Genomic DNA, 14750 nt, shown 5'->3' with positions numbered 1-14750 from the left:
ATCTTGGTAGGTGAGTGGTGTTATCTGTGGTTTTGTTTCCCTGGTGGTACTAATGAAATTAAGCACCTTTTCATATGTTTATTGGCCATTTGGATGTAATGCAAATCTTATGGTAGTAAGCAGTGTTCATATCTGATTCGGAGTATTGGGTTTAGTTTTGCCCACTTTATTTGAAGTTCATGGACTATGGAATGTGAGGAATGATGGGAGAGATTGGAAACATTGTCAGATGATGACACGTGGGTGAAAATGGCCATTGTCTTCCGGTATTTATTTATTATTATTATTTTTTAATTTTTATTTTATATTTTTTACATCTTTATTGCAGTATAATTACTTTACAATGGTGTGTTAATTTCTGCTTTATAACAAAGTGAATCGGTTGTACATATACATATGTTCCCATATCTCTACCCTCTTGCATCTCCCCCCCACATCCTACCGCTCCAGGTGGTCACAAAGCACCGAGCTGATCTCCCTGTGCTATGCAGCTGCTTCCCACTAGCTATCTACCTTACGTTTGGTAGTGTATATATGTCCATACCTCTCTCTCGCTTTGTCACGCTTACCCTTCCCCCTCCCCATATCCTCAAGTCCATTCTCTAGTAGGTCTGTGTCTTTATTCCTGTCTTACCCCTAGGTTCTTCATGACATATTTTTTTTTCTTAAATTCCATATATATGTGTTAGCATACGGTATTTGTCTTTCTCTTTCTGACGTACTTCACTCTGTATGACAGACTCTAGGAATATCCAACTCACTACAAATAGCTCAATTTCATTTCTTTTTATGGCTGAGTAATATTCCATTGTATATATGTGCCACATTTTCTTTATCCATGCATCCGATGATGGACACTTAGGTTGTTTCCATCTCCTGGCTATTGTAAAAAGAGCTGCAATGAACATTTTGGTACATGACTCTTTTTGAATTATGGTTTTCTCAAGGTATATGCCCAGTAGTGGGATTGCTGGGTCATATGGTAGTTCTATTTGTTGTTTATTAAGGAACCTCCATAGTGTTCTCCACAGTGGCTGTATCAATTTACATTCCCACCAACAGTGCAAGAGGGTTCCCTTTTCTTCACACCCTCTCCAGCATTTATTGTTTCTAGATTTTTTGATGATGGCCATTCTGACTGGTGTGAGATGATATCTCATTGTAGTTTTGATTTGCATTTCTCTAATGATTAATGAAGTTGAGCATTCTTTCATGTGTTTGTTGGCAGTCTGTATATCTTCTTTGGAGAAATGTCTATTTAATCTTCTGCCCATTTTTGGATTGGGTTGTTTGGTTTTTTGTTATTGAGCTGCATGAGCTGCTTATAAATTTTGGAGATTAATCCTTTGTCAGTTGCTTCATTTGCAAATATTTTCTCCCATTCTGAGGGTTGTCTTTTGGTCTGGTTTATGGTTTCCTTTGCTGTGCAAAAGCTTTGAAGTTTCATTAGGTCCCATTTGTTTATTTTTGTTTTTATTTCCATTTCTCTAAGAGGTGGATCAATACGGATGTTGCTGTGATTTATGTCATAGAGTGTTCTGCCTATGTTTTCCTCTAAGAGTTTGATAGTTTCTGGCCTTACATTTAGGTCTTTAATGCATTTTGAGCTTATTTTTGTGTATGGTGCTAGGGAGTGATCTAATCTCATACTTTTACATGTACCTGTCCAGTTTTCCCAGCACCACTTATTGAAGAGGCTTTCCTTTCTCCACTGTACATTCCTGCCTCCTTTATCAAAGATAAGGTGACCATATGTGTGTGGGTTTATCTCTGGGCTTTCTATCCTGTTCCACTGATCTATCTTTCTGTTTTTGTGCCAGTACCATATTGTCTTGATTACTGTAGCTTTGTAGTACGGTGTGAAGTCAGGGAGCCAAATTCCTCCAGCTCCGTTTTTCGTTCCCAAGATTGCTTTGGTTATTCGGGGTCTTTTGTGTTTCCATATAAATTGTGAATTTTTTTGTTCTAGTTCTGTGAAAAATACCAGTGGTAGTTTGATAGGGATTGCATTGAATCTGTAGATTGCTTTGTGTAGTAGAGTCATTTCCACAATGTTGATTCTTCCAATCCAAGAACATGGTATATATCTCCATCTATTTGTATCATCTTTAATTTCCTTCATCAGTGTCTTATAATTTTCTGCATACAGGTCTTTTGTCTCCTTAGGTAGTTTTATTCCTAGATATTATATTCTTTTTGTTGCAGTGGTAAATGGGAGTGTTTCCTTGATTTCACTTTCAGATTTTTCATCATTAGTGTATAGGAATGCCAGAGATTTCTGTGCATTAATTTTGAATCCTGCTACTTTACCAAATTCATTGATTCACTCTAGTAGTTTTCTGGTAGCATGTTTAGGATTCTCTATGTATAGTGTCATGTCATCTGCAAACAGTGACAGCTTTACTTCTTCTTTTCCGATTTGGATTGCTTTTATTTCCTTTCCTTCTCTGATTGCTGTGGCTAAAACTTCCAAAACTATGTTGAATAAGAGTGGTGAGAGTGGGCAACCTTGTCTTGTTCTTGATTTAAGTGGAAATGCTTTCAGTTTTTCACCATTGAGGACGATGTTGGCTGTGGGTTTGTCATATATGGCCTTTATTATGTTGAGGAAAGTTCCCTCTATGCCTACTTTCTGCAGGGTTTTTATCATAAATGGGTGTTGAATTTTGTCAAAAGCTTTCTCTGCATCTATTGAGATGATCATATGGTTTTTCTCCTTCAATTTGTTAATAAGGTTGACCACATTGATTGTTTTGCGTATATTGAAGATTCCTTGCATTTTTGGAATAAACCCCACCTGATCATGGTGTATGATCCTTTTAGTGTGCTGTTGGATTCTGTTTGCTAGTATTTTGTTGAGGATTTTTGCATCTTTGTTCATCAGTGATATTGGCCTGTAGTTTTCTTTCTTTGTTACATCCTTGTCTGGTTTTGGTATCAAGGTGATGGTGGCCTCGTAGAATGAGTTTGGGAGTGTTCCTCCCTCTGTTATATTTTGGAAGTGTTTGAGAAGGATAGGTGTTAGGTCTTCTCTAAGTGTTTGATAGAATTCGCCTGTGAAGCCATCTGGTCCTGGGCTTTTGTTTGTTGGAAGATTTTTAATCACAGTTTCAATTTCAGTGCTTGTGATTCATCTGTTCATATTTTCTATTTCTTCCTGATTTAGCCTTGGCAGGTTGTGCATTTCTAAGAATTTGTCCATTTCTTCCAGGTTGTCCATTTTATTGGCATATAATTGCTTATAGTAATCTCTCATGATCTTTTGTATTTCTGCAGTGTCAGTTGTTACTTTTCCTGTTTCATTTCTAATTCTATTGACTTGAGTCTTCTCCCTTTTTTTCTTGATGAGTCTGGCTAATGGTTTATCAATTTTTTAAATCTTCTCAAAGAACCAGCTTTTCGTTTTATTGATCTTTGCTATTGTTTCATTTCTTTTTCATTTATTTCTGATCTGATTTTTATGATTTCTTTCCTTCTGCTAACTTTGGGGTTTTTTTTGTTCTTCTTTCTTTAATTGCTTTAGGTGCAAGGTTAGGTTGTTTATTTGAGATGTTTCCTGTTTCTTAAGGTAGGATTGTATTGCTATAAACTTCCCTCTTAGAACTGCTGTTGCTGCATCCCATAGATCTTGGGTCGTCGTGTCTCCATTGTCATTTGTTTCTAGGTATTTTTTAATTTCCTCTTTAATTTCTTCAGTGATCACTTCGTTATTAAGTAGTGTATTGTTTAGCCTCCATGTGTTTGTATTTTTTACAAATCTTTTCCTGTAATTGATATCTAATCTCATAGCGTTGTGGTCGGAAAAGACACTTGAAAAATTTCAATTTTCTTAAATTTACCAAGGCTTGACTTGTGACCCAAGATATGATCTATCCTGGAGAATGTTCCATGGGCACTTGAGAAAAATGTGTATTCTTTTGTTTTTGGATGCAATGTCCTATAAATATCAATTAAGTCCATCTTGTTTAATGTATCATTTAAAGCTTGTGTTTCCTTATTTATTTTCATTTTGGATGATCTGTCCATTGGTGAAAGTGGGGTGTTAAAGTCCCCACCTATGAATGTGTTACTGTCGATTTCCCCTTTTATGGCTGTTAGTATTTGCCTTATGTATTGAGGTGCTCCTATGTTGGGTGCATAAATATTTACAATTGTTATATCTTCTTCTGGGATCGATCCCTTGATCATTATGTAGTGTCCTTCTTTGTCTCTTCTAATAGTCTTTATTTTAAAGTCCATTTTGTCTGATATGATAATTGCTACTCCAGCTTTCTTTTGGTTTCCATTTGCATGAAATATCTTTTTCCATCCCCTTACTTTCAGTCTGTATGTGTCTCTAGGTCTGAAGTGGGTCTCTTGTAGACAGCAAATATATGGGTCTTGTTTTTGTATCCATTCAGCCAATCTGTGTCTTTTGGTGGGAGCATTTAGTCCATTTACATTTAAGGTAATTATCGATATGTATGTTCCTATTTCCATTTTCTTAATTGTTTTGGGTTCGTTATTGTAGGTCTTTTCCTCCTCTTGTGCTTCTTGCCTAGAGAGGTTCCTTTAGCAGTTGTTGTAAAGCTGGTTTGGTGGTGCTGAACTCTGTCAGCTTTTGCTTGTCTGTAAAGGTTTTAATTTCTCCATCAAATCTGAATGAGATCCTTGCTGGGTAGAGTAATCTTGGTTGCAGGTTTTTCTCCTTCATCACTTTAAATATGTCCTGCCAGTCCCTTCTGGCTTGCAGAGTTTCTGCTGAAAGATCAGCTGTTAACCTTATGGGGATTCCCTTGTGTGTTATTTGTTGTTTTTCCCTTGCTGCTTTTAATATGTTTTCTGTGTATTTAATTTTTGATACATTGATTAATATGTGTCTTGGCGTATTTCTCCTTGGATTTATCATGTACAGGACTCTCTGTGCTTCCTGGACTTGATTAACTATTTCTTTTCCCATATTAGGGGAGTTTTCAACTATAATTTCTTCAAATATCTTCTCAGTCCCTTTTTTTTCTCTTCTTCTTCTGGAACCCCTATAATTCGAATGTTGGTGTGTTTAATGTTGTCCCAGAGGTCTCTGAGACTGTCCTCAGTTCTTTTCATTCTTTTTTCTTTATTCTGCTCTGCAGTAGTTATTTCCACTATTTTATCTTCCAGGTCACTTATCCGTTTTTCTGCCTCAGTTATTCTGCTATTGATCCCATCTAGAGTATTTTTAATTTTATTTATTGTGTTGTTCATCATTGTTTGTTTCATCTTTAGTTCTTCTAGGTCCTTATTAAATGTTTCTTGCATTTTGTCCATTCTACTTCCAAGATTTTGGATCATCTTTACTATCATTATTCTGAGTTCTTTTTCAGGTAGACTGCCTATTTCCTCTTCATTTGTTAGGTCTGGTTGGTTTTTATCTTGCTCCTTCAACTGCTATGTGTTTTTCTGTCTTCTCATTTTGCTTATCTTACTGTGTTTGGCGTCTCCTTTTTCAGGCTGCAGGCTTGTAGTTCCCGTTGTTTTTGGTGTCTTACTCCAGTGGCTAAGGTTGGTTCAGTGGGTTGTGTAGGCTTGCTGGTGGAGGGGACTAGTGCCTGTGTTCTGGTGGATGAGGCTGGATCTTGTCTTTCTGGTGGGCAGGTCCACGTCTGTTGGTGTGTTTTGGGGTGTCTGTGGACTTATTATGATTTTAGGCAGCCTCTCTGCTAATGGGTGGGGTTGTGTTCCTGTCTTGCTAGTTGTTTGGCATAGGGTATCCAGCACTGTAGCTTGCAGGTCGTTGAGTGAAGCTGGGTGCTGGTGTTGAGATGGAGACCTCTGGGAGATTTTCGCCGTTTGATATTATGTGGAGCTGGGAGGTCTCTTGTGGACCAGTGTCCTGACGTTGGCTCTCACACCTCAGAGGAACAGCAGTGACTCCTGGCTGCAGCACCAAGAGCCTTTCATCCACACAACTCAGAATAAAAGGGAGAAAAAGTAGAAAGAAAGAATTAGTAGAAGTAGAAAGAAAGAAGGGAGGGAGGGAGGGAGGAAGAAAAACAGAAGGAAGATAAAGTAAAATAAAATAAAATAAGATAAAATATAATAAAATTAAAATAAAAAATAATTATTAAGAAAAAAATTAAAAAAAAAATGTACGGATAGAACCCTAGGCCAAATGGTGGAAGCAAAGCCATACAGCATAAATCTTGCTCTCAAAGTACACCTCCTCAGTTTGGGATGATTCGTTGTCTATTCATGTATTCCACAGACATCAAGCTGATTGTGGAGCTTTAATCCGCTGCTTCTGAGGCTGCTGGGAGAGATTTCCCTTTCTCTTCTTTGTTCTCACAGCTCCCAGGGGCTCAGCTTTGGATTTGGCCCCGCCTCTGCGTGTAGATCGCCGGAGGGCGTCTGTTATTCGCTCAGACAGGATGGGGTTAAAGGAGCTGCTGATGCGGGGGCTCTGGGTCACTCAGGCGGGGGGGGGGGGGGGGGCGGGGGGCGGGGCACGGAGGGCGGGGCGAGGCTGCGGCGGCAGAGGCCGGCCTGACGTTGCACCAGCCTGAGGCTCCGTGCGTTCTCCCGGGGAAGTTGTCCCTGGATCCCGGGATCCTGGCAGTGGCGGGCTGCACAGGCTCCCGGCAGCGGGGTGTGGATAGTAACCTGTACTGGCAAACAGGCTTCTTGGTGGCGGCAGCAGCAGCCTTAGCGTCTCATGCCCGTCTCTGGGGTCCGCGCTTTTAGCCGCGGCTCGCGCCCGTCTCTGGAGCTCCTTTAAGCAGCGCTCTTAATCCCCTCTCCTCGCGCACCAGGAAATAAAGAGGGAAGAAAAAGTCTCTTGCCTCTTCGGCAGGTCCAGACTTTTCCCCGGACTCCCTCCCGGCTAGCCGTGGTGCACTAACCCCCTGCAGGCTGTGTTCACGCCGCCAACCCCCGTCCTCTCCCGGCGCTCCGACCGAAGCCCGAGCCTCAACTCCCAGCCCCGCCCGCCCCGGCGGGTGAGCAGACAAGCCTCTCGGGCTGGTGTGCCGGTCGGCACCGATCCTCTGTGCGGGAATCTCTCTGCTTTGCCCTCCGCACCCCTGTTGCTGTGCTCTCCTCCGCGGCTCGGAAGCTCCCCCACTCCGCCTCCCGCAGTCTCCGCCCGCGAAGGGGCTTCCTAGTGTGTGGAAACTTTTCCTCCTTCACAGCTCCCTCCCGCTCGTGCAGGACCCGTCCCTATCCTTTTGTCTCTGTTTATTTTTTTCTTTTGCCCTAAGCGGGTACGTGGGGGGTTTCTTGCCTTTTGGGAGGTCTGAGGTCTTCTGCCAGCGTTCAGTAGGTGTTCTGTAGGAGTTGTTCCACGTGTAGATGTATTTCTGGTGTATCTGTGGGGAGGAAGGTGATCTCCGCGTCTTACTCTTCCGCCATCTTCCCGGAAGCTTTCCTGTTTTCCAGTATTTAAACTGAACTGTGAAAGTTGTGGAGTAACCAGGAGATACATGTGCAAAGTCTAATGCAGACCCCTGATTTAACAAAAGAATTCCCCTACTTTCTCCCTCAGGTAGGGATTGGATTTGGCTAAGCAAGAATAAACTTCATGGGAGGGCTGAAGAGGGAAAGGAAAGCTGGCGTTCTTTTTCCTCAGTGGAGGGAGCTACTCTATCAAAGAGTAGGTAACCTTAAATAGTATACGTTCTGTAGGAATGGATGCTCCGAACAGGCTTCCACAGATGGGCTGAGCGGCCATGAACAGTTAGGACTGAGCAGAACTGAGCAGGGTGTAGCTCTATTCCTCCCTCTCCTGCCCCTCTTTGTTGACTATCTCAACTTTGCTCTCTTTTGCTATCACTTGAAAGAGTGTCAGATTTAGCAAATAACAATATAGGACATCCAGTTAAATTTGAATTTTAAATAAACAGTGAGTAATTTTTTAATATAAATATATTTCAAATATTACATTTTATTTAGCAACTCTACTACCAGCCCCTTCAATGTTGGCAATACCACATACTCTTCACATGCACAGTACGGAATGTTTTGCTTTAGTCTTAAAACTCACACTAAAACGGGTTAGATTTATTGATTGATTGATTGATTGATTCAAAAGGATCAAGTGGGATCAATGGCTGGCAATGCCTGGGAGGCAAATTTAAACAGTGTAAGGATGAACATTGGACCTGGGTAGTCTTAGGAAATATTGGATTTCCTTGTGAGAGACTGCATGTCCATCTGCCTTCAAGGTTGTAAAGGTGATTCTCCTCTTTAGTGGAAAGATGAATTAGATGATTGCTAAGATTCCATTTTTATTGAAGTATAGTTGATTTACAATGTTTCAGGTGATTAAATGAGGTGATTTGAAGATTTAGACAGATTTTTCTAAGTTTACGATTACTAGGTAAGGAAAGTAGATGCATTTGGAGATTAAGATGACAAATAAAGAAGGGAAACTAGAATAACAAAATTATTTGTTCATGGGCTGAAGAGGCAAAGACATCTAAGATGAACACCTGAGCTTTTCTCATGAACATCCATAAGAACACAATTGGAATTTTCTCTTTTAGAAGACTTAGTTTTCTGCTTTAAGTTCTGCAACATCAGAAAATGATTAGTGATATGGCACATACCACATTGTAATAATAATTTATTAAGAACTTTTTTAAAATAATCTTTTTTAAATTAATTAATTATTTATTTTTGGCTGCGTTGGGTCTTTGTTGCTGCGCACGGGCTTTTTCTAGTTGTGGCGAGCAGGGGCTACTCTTTGTTGTGGTACATGTGCTTCTCATTGTGGTGGTTTCTCTTGTTGTGGAGCATGGGTTCTATGCGCACGGGCTTCAGTAATTGTGACACTCAGGCTCAGTAGTTGTGGCGCACAGGCTTAGTTGGTCTGTGGTATGTGGGATTTTCCTGGACCAGGGCTTGAACCCATGTCCCCTGCTTTGGCAAGCGGATTCTTAACCACTGCACCACCAGGGAAGCCCTATTAAGACCTTTTTAATGTAAAGCATTTTACAGAGGTTGCCTCATTTAGTCCTCAAAACAGCACTGTGAAGTAGGCCTCATCCCCATTTTATAGATACAGAAAATGAAGCTCAGATGAATTTGCCTTAGGTCACATAGCTGGAAAGCAAGCCCAGGTCTGTGGAATTTCAAAGTCCATATTCTTTCTACTATACCACGGTATACCCCATTTGTATATGTTTTATGACACTTTGGGGATGTTTATGACCTAGAGAAAATATGTATTTAATTTTAGAGCACTTTCAAAGCATGTTGATGGTACCCTCATCAAATATTTGGCCAGTTCAATCACAGTCAAGAATAGAGCTTGAACAGAGAGCAGACACTCAGAAAGCATGAAAGCATCTAGGAATGAGGGTACCTGACAGAGTGAAAGAGCAAGGCCCCAAAGATATACCAACACAGATTTTCCTGAATGGAGAGTGTGTGTCCAGTTTTATTTTGCTTAAAGAGAACTCAGCAGTACCCCCAAAGGCAAATGAAACTAAAGATCAATCAATTATATCCATTATTGTTTCTCTAAATATCTTTTCTAGAAACTTCTAATAGATTTCAGTTTTCATCCCATTTTTCATCAATACGTAAAGTCAGGTTTTACAAGAATCCAAAGGAGATACTCTCAACATAAAGGGATAATGTTATCTGTCACGAAAGCTTGCCAGACCACTCTAGCCAAGGCAATTTTTCCTCTGAGCTATTAGGGCACTTAGTGTTTGTAAACTTAAGTGCTTTATTATCTATTTAAAAATCTTTGATTATCTATTAATCTGTTTATGGCTTCTCTGAATTGAAGCTTCTCTGTGTTAGAGATCACGTTCTACATATATGTTCGTTTCCTCCATAGTATCTTTCTAGAGTCCCTTCACATGGTAGGCATTTGCTATTTGACGACTGATAAGAAGGATATTATGTGAGAAGATGCAGAAGATAGGTAAGTAGACAGGAAGCTAAAAAAATAGAGAATCTAGGGTAAATAGGATGAGGTAACATTGAAACCTTCAAGCTTCTAACCTCACTTAAATGACTGACACAGATATATACAAGGGGGACCTCTATTCCTAGCCCAAGGCCTTCCCAATTTCCTTAAGCTCCCAAACCTGTCTTCTTCCCCAAGGGTTGCCCTCATCTTTAGCTCTGCAACCATTCTTTCTACTCAGACTCCTACTGCCACATACCTCTTCTTTCTTCAAGGCTGAGGAAAAGTCGGAGCTTACATTAGGGCCTAGATCTTTCAGGAGTGCAGAAAACAGGAAAGGGGCCTGGATGACATTATTCAGAAGACAGCAGAAGTGCCATGTCTGTCTATAGCTGACACATAAAATGACAGTTGTGTCTAAAAACCGTTTTCCTGGCCACAACCTCATCAGAAGCTCATTGTTTCATGGGCACTGACTATGCTTCTGATTGGCTGGCACTGCCCTCCCCTCCCCCACCAGCCCCAGTGGCCTATTGCTCACGCAAGGACTGTTTCAGGTTCTCTAGACTGGATATATGGGGCAAGGGTCAGGGAGACTGATAAGACGCCAGAGTAGTTTTCACAACTCTTTCTCTATGTGGTGGGTGGTTGAAATTAGGCAATAGTTGGTAGGTGATTATCGTAAAGACAAGTATCTCCTGAGTAAACACCCAATTTTGGTCAATAATGACTGTGACTTTTACCAGGACTATGAAATTTACGTTACAATACTTCTCTTCAGAGATTTTTGTGAGGTAAAATTTTGACCTGTCCTTTCTGACTGGTCAAGCCCATACATCCACTCAAATTCACCCCACAGATAACAGCAATACAATGTGGCACTGGATTTGAGTTTCTTCATCCTATGGACACTGGCAAAATGTGTTTTAAGAGGGCGGCATACTTTCTTTTCTTTTTTTTTTTTTTTTGCGGTACGCGGGCCTCTCACTGCCGTGGCCTCTCCCGTTGCGGAGCACAGGCTCCGGACGCGCAGGCTCAGCGGCCATGGCTCACGGGTCCAGCCGCTACGCGGCATGTGGGATCTTCACGGACCGGGGCACGAGCCCGCGTCCCCTGCATCGGCAGGCGGACCCTTAACAACTGCGCCACCAGGGAAGCCCAGGGCGGCATATTTTCTAACAGCTTAAATCAATTTTGATTTTCTAGCTGTTCTTATGTATATCACAATGACAATTAATATTTAGTGACACATTTGTAAAACCTGAATTTTAAAAAGTTGAGCTGAAAAACAAGCAAACATTTTCAAACAAAGCCCAGCCCTATAATTAAGTTTACTGTGTATTTCAGAATGTTGAAAAACACAGTTTTCTTAAGGGAGGAGAAAAAGAAGCTCATTTAATTATGTTTGCTGAGTAAATTTTCTGGCATTGTGGAAACCGATCTTAACATAGTTATATTCATACCTCATATAATTAAACAGACTCCTTAAGGAGAAAGCCAGTCTTAATAAATACAAGTACTTTCTATCTCTGTTTCCTTATATAAACAAGCTCCAGTAAAACTGTTCTGTTTTACAGAGAGGAATCTAGGCTTTGAGGTCAATCCTTGTTTCGATTCAACCTTTCACCATCATTATAACAACTTAAAAAAACAATCTGTTTACCATGGAGAAACAACAGTATTGATGTACTTTGGATCAATGTTGTTTTTTGAAATGAATGCCAAACCATAAAACAGATTAGGTTAAGAATTTATCTCTTACTGAGCCTCTCTACCTCACCTCTGGCCCACCACCCCCAAACAGCTTGTTTTCTGCTTTAACCTGTGTAAGCCTCAAGAATTCCAACAGTTAGGGCCTCAGAAGGTGTGCAAATAAGTTAACACATTATATCCTTTGGGCAGCTAAATTAAAACTCCTTTGTTTAAGAAAGTGCTTTTTGGGTCTGTCTTCAATTAATAAGCTTCCCGAGGAGATTGGTTCAAGATGGCGGAGTAGAAGGACGTGCACTCACTCCCTCTTGCGAGAGCAATGGAATCATAACTAACTGCTGAAAAAACATCGACAGAAAGACACTGGAACTCACCAAAAAGGATACCCCACATCCAAAGACAAAGGAGAAGCTGCAATGAGACAGTAGGAGGGTGCAATCACAATAAAGTCAAACAAGACAAGGATATCCACTCTTGCCACTATTATTCAACATAGTTTTGGAAGCCCTAGCCACGGCAATCAGAGAAGAAAAGTAAAAGGAATACAAATTGGAAAAGAAGTAAAACTGTCACTGTTTGCAGATGACATGTTACTATACATAGATAATCCTAAAGATGACACCAGAAAACTACTAGAGCTAATCAATGAATTTGGCAAAGTTGCAGGATACAAAATTAATGCACAGAAATCTCTGGCATTCCTATACACCAACAACGAAAGATCAGAAAGAAATTAAGGAAACAATCCCATTCACCACTGCAACAAAAAGAATAAAATACCTAGGAATAAACCTACCTATGGAGGTAAAAAAACCCCGTACTCAGAAAACTATAAGACATTGATGAAAGAAATCAAAGATGACACAAACAGACGGAGAGATATACCACGTTCTTGGATTGGAAGAATCAATATTGTGAAAATGACTATATTACCCAAAGCAATCTACAGATTCAATGCAATCCCTATCAAATTACCAATGGCATTTTTTACGGAACTAGAACAAAAAAAATCTTAAAATTTGTATGGAGACACAAAAGACCCCGAATAGCCAAAGCAATCTTGAGGTAAAAAAATGGAGCTGGAGGAATCAGACTCCCTCACCTCATCCTATGCTACAAAGCTACAGTAATCAAGATAATATGTTACTGGCACAAAAACAGAAATATAGATCAATGGAACAGGATAGAAAGCCCAGCGATAAACCCACACACCTATGGTCAACTAATCTATGACAAAGGAGGCAAGGATATACAATGGAGAAAAGACAGTCTCTTCAATAAGTGGTGCTGGGAAAACTGGACAGCTATACGGAAAAGAATGAAATTAGAACACTACCTCACACCATACACAAAAATAAATTCCAAATCAATTAAGACCTAAATGTAAGACTGGACACTATCAAGCTCTTAGAGGAAAATATAGGAAGAACACTCTTTGACATAAATCACAGAAAGATCCACCTCCCAGAGTAATGGAAATAAAAACAAAAATAAACAAATGGGACCTAATGAAACTTCAAAGCTTTTGCACAGCAAATGAAACCATAAACAAGATGAAAAGACAACCCTCCGAATGGAGAAAATATTTGCAAACAAATCAATGGACAAAGGATTAACCTCCAAAATATATAAACAGCTCATGCAGCTCAACATTTAAAAAAACAAACAACCCAATCAAAAAATGGGCAGAAGACCTAAATAGACATTTCTCCAAAGGAGACATACAGATGGCCAAGAGGCACATGAAAAGCTGCTCAACATCACTAATTATTAGAGAAATGCAAATCAAAACTACAATGAGGTATCACCTCACACCAGTTAGAATGGGCATTATCAGAAAATCTACAAGCAACAAATGCTCGAGAAAGTGTGGAGAAACGGGAACCCTCTTGCACTGTTGGTGAGAATGTAAATTGATACAGCCACTAATTGATACAGTATGGAGGTTCCTTAAAAAACTAAAAATAGAATTACCATGTGACCCAGCAATCCCACTACTGGGGATATACCCAGAGAAAACCATAATTCAAAAAGACACATGCACCCCAATGGCCATTGCAGCACTATTTACACTAACCAGTCATGAAGCAACCTAAATGCCCATTGACAGATAAATGGATAAAGAAGATATGGTACATATATATACAATGGAATACTACTCAGCCATAAAAAGGAATGAAATTGGGTCATTTGTAGAGACATGGATGGACCTAGAGACTGTCATACAGAGTGAAATAAGTCAGAAAGAGAAATACAAATATCATATATTAATGCATACATGTGGAATCTAGAAAAATGGTACAGATGAACTGGTTTGCAAGGCAGAAATAGAGACACAGATGTAGAGGACAAATGTATGGACAGCAAGGGGGGAAAGCAGGGGGAAGGATGAAGATTGGGATTGGGAGATTGGGATTGACATATATGCACTAATATGTATAAAATAGATAACTAATAAGAACCTGCTGTATAAAGAAAAATAAAATTAAAAAAAAAACTTCCCATTTTCTGACATTTTCTACGTTTTATTTAACACCTATCACGCACCAGGCACTGTGTTAAAACATTACCTCGATTATCTTGACGACAATCCTATGAAGTAAGTACTATTATTTTCCCCATTTTACTCTTGAAAATACTAAAGCTCACAAACAAACATTAACAAGGTCTCACAGTTAATATGTGGCAGAGTTGGGTTGAAACACAGGCCTATCAGACCTGGCCTTGAGAAAATATACCTAATGAAGCGATCAATAGGGATTTGTTAGAAAATTTTGATATAGAGTTAAACTCAACTAGACTGAGTGATTTTTACCACTGTGAAAGCTTCTTTTATGAAGTTTAGTAGCTATATTGATAGTAAGGACGTCTGGTATACAGTTGCTTCTTTCTAAGTTTTTGAGAGTAGTTATGAAACTGATCACTGACAGCAAGAGTTTTCGATTGGATACATATTAGAATCTTTAATTTTTAAGATTTAATAGTGGGATGGATGAAAGTTTTTGGGCAGAAAGGAAGCATGAGACAGTCTGTCGATGTAGCTTCTGGGAATCAAAAGGATTGTCTGTGATTGCATCTAAATGCTACAATTAATTTGACTGACAAGTGGGGCTTAGGAGAACCCATATAGGAAAGAGCAGGTTTTAATGAAAAGGAAGTGAAACAC

Source organism: Leucopleurus acutus (assembly GCF_964270905.1).
Source record: "Leucopleurus acutus genome assembly, chromosome: 2".
Classification (NCBI taxonomy): Eukaryota; Metazoa; Chordata; class Mammalia; order Artiodactyla; family Delphinidae; genus Leucopleurus; species Leucopleurus acutus.
Note: the sequence above shows the minus strand (reverse complement) of the source record.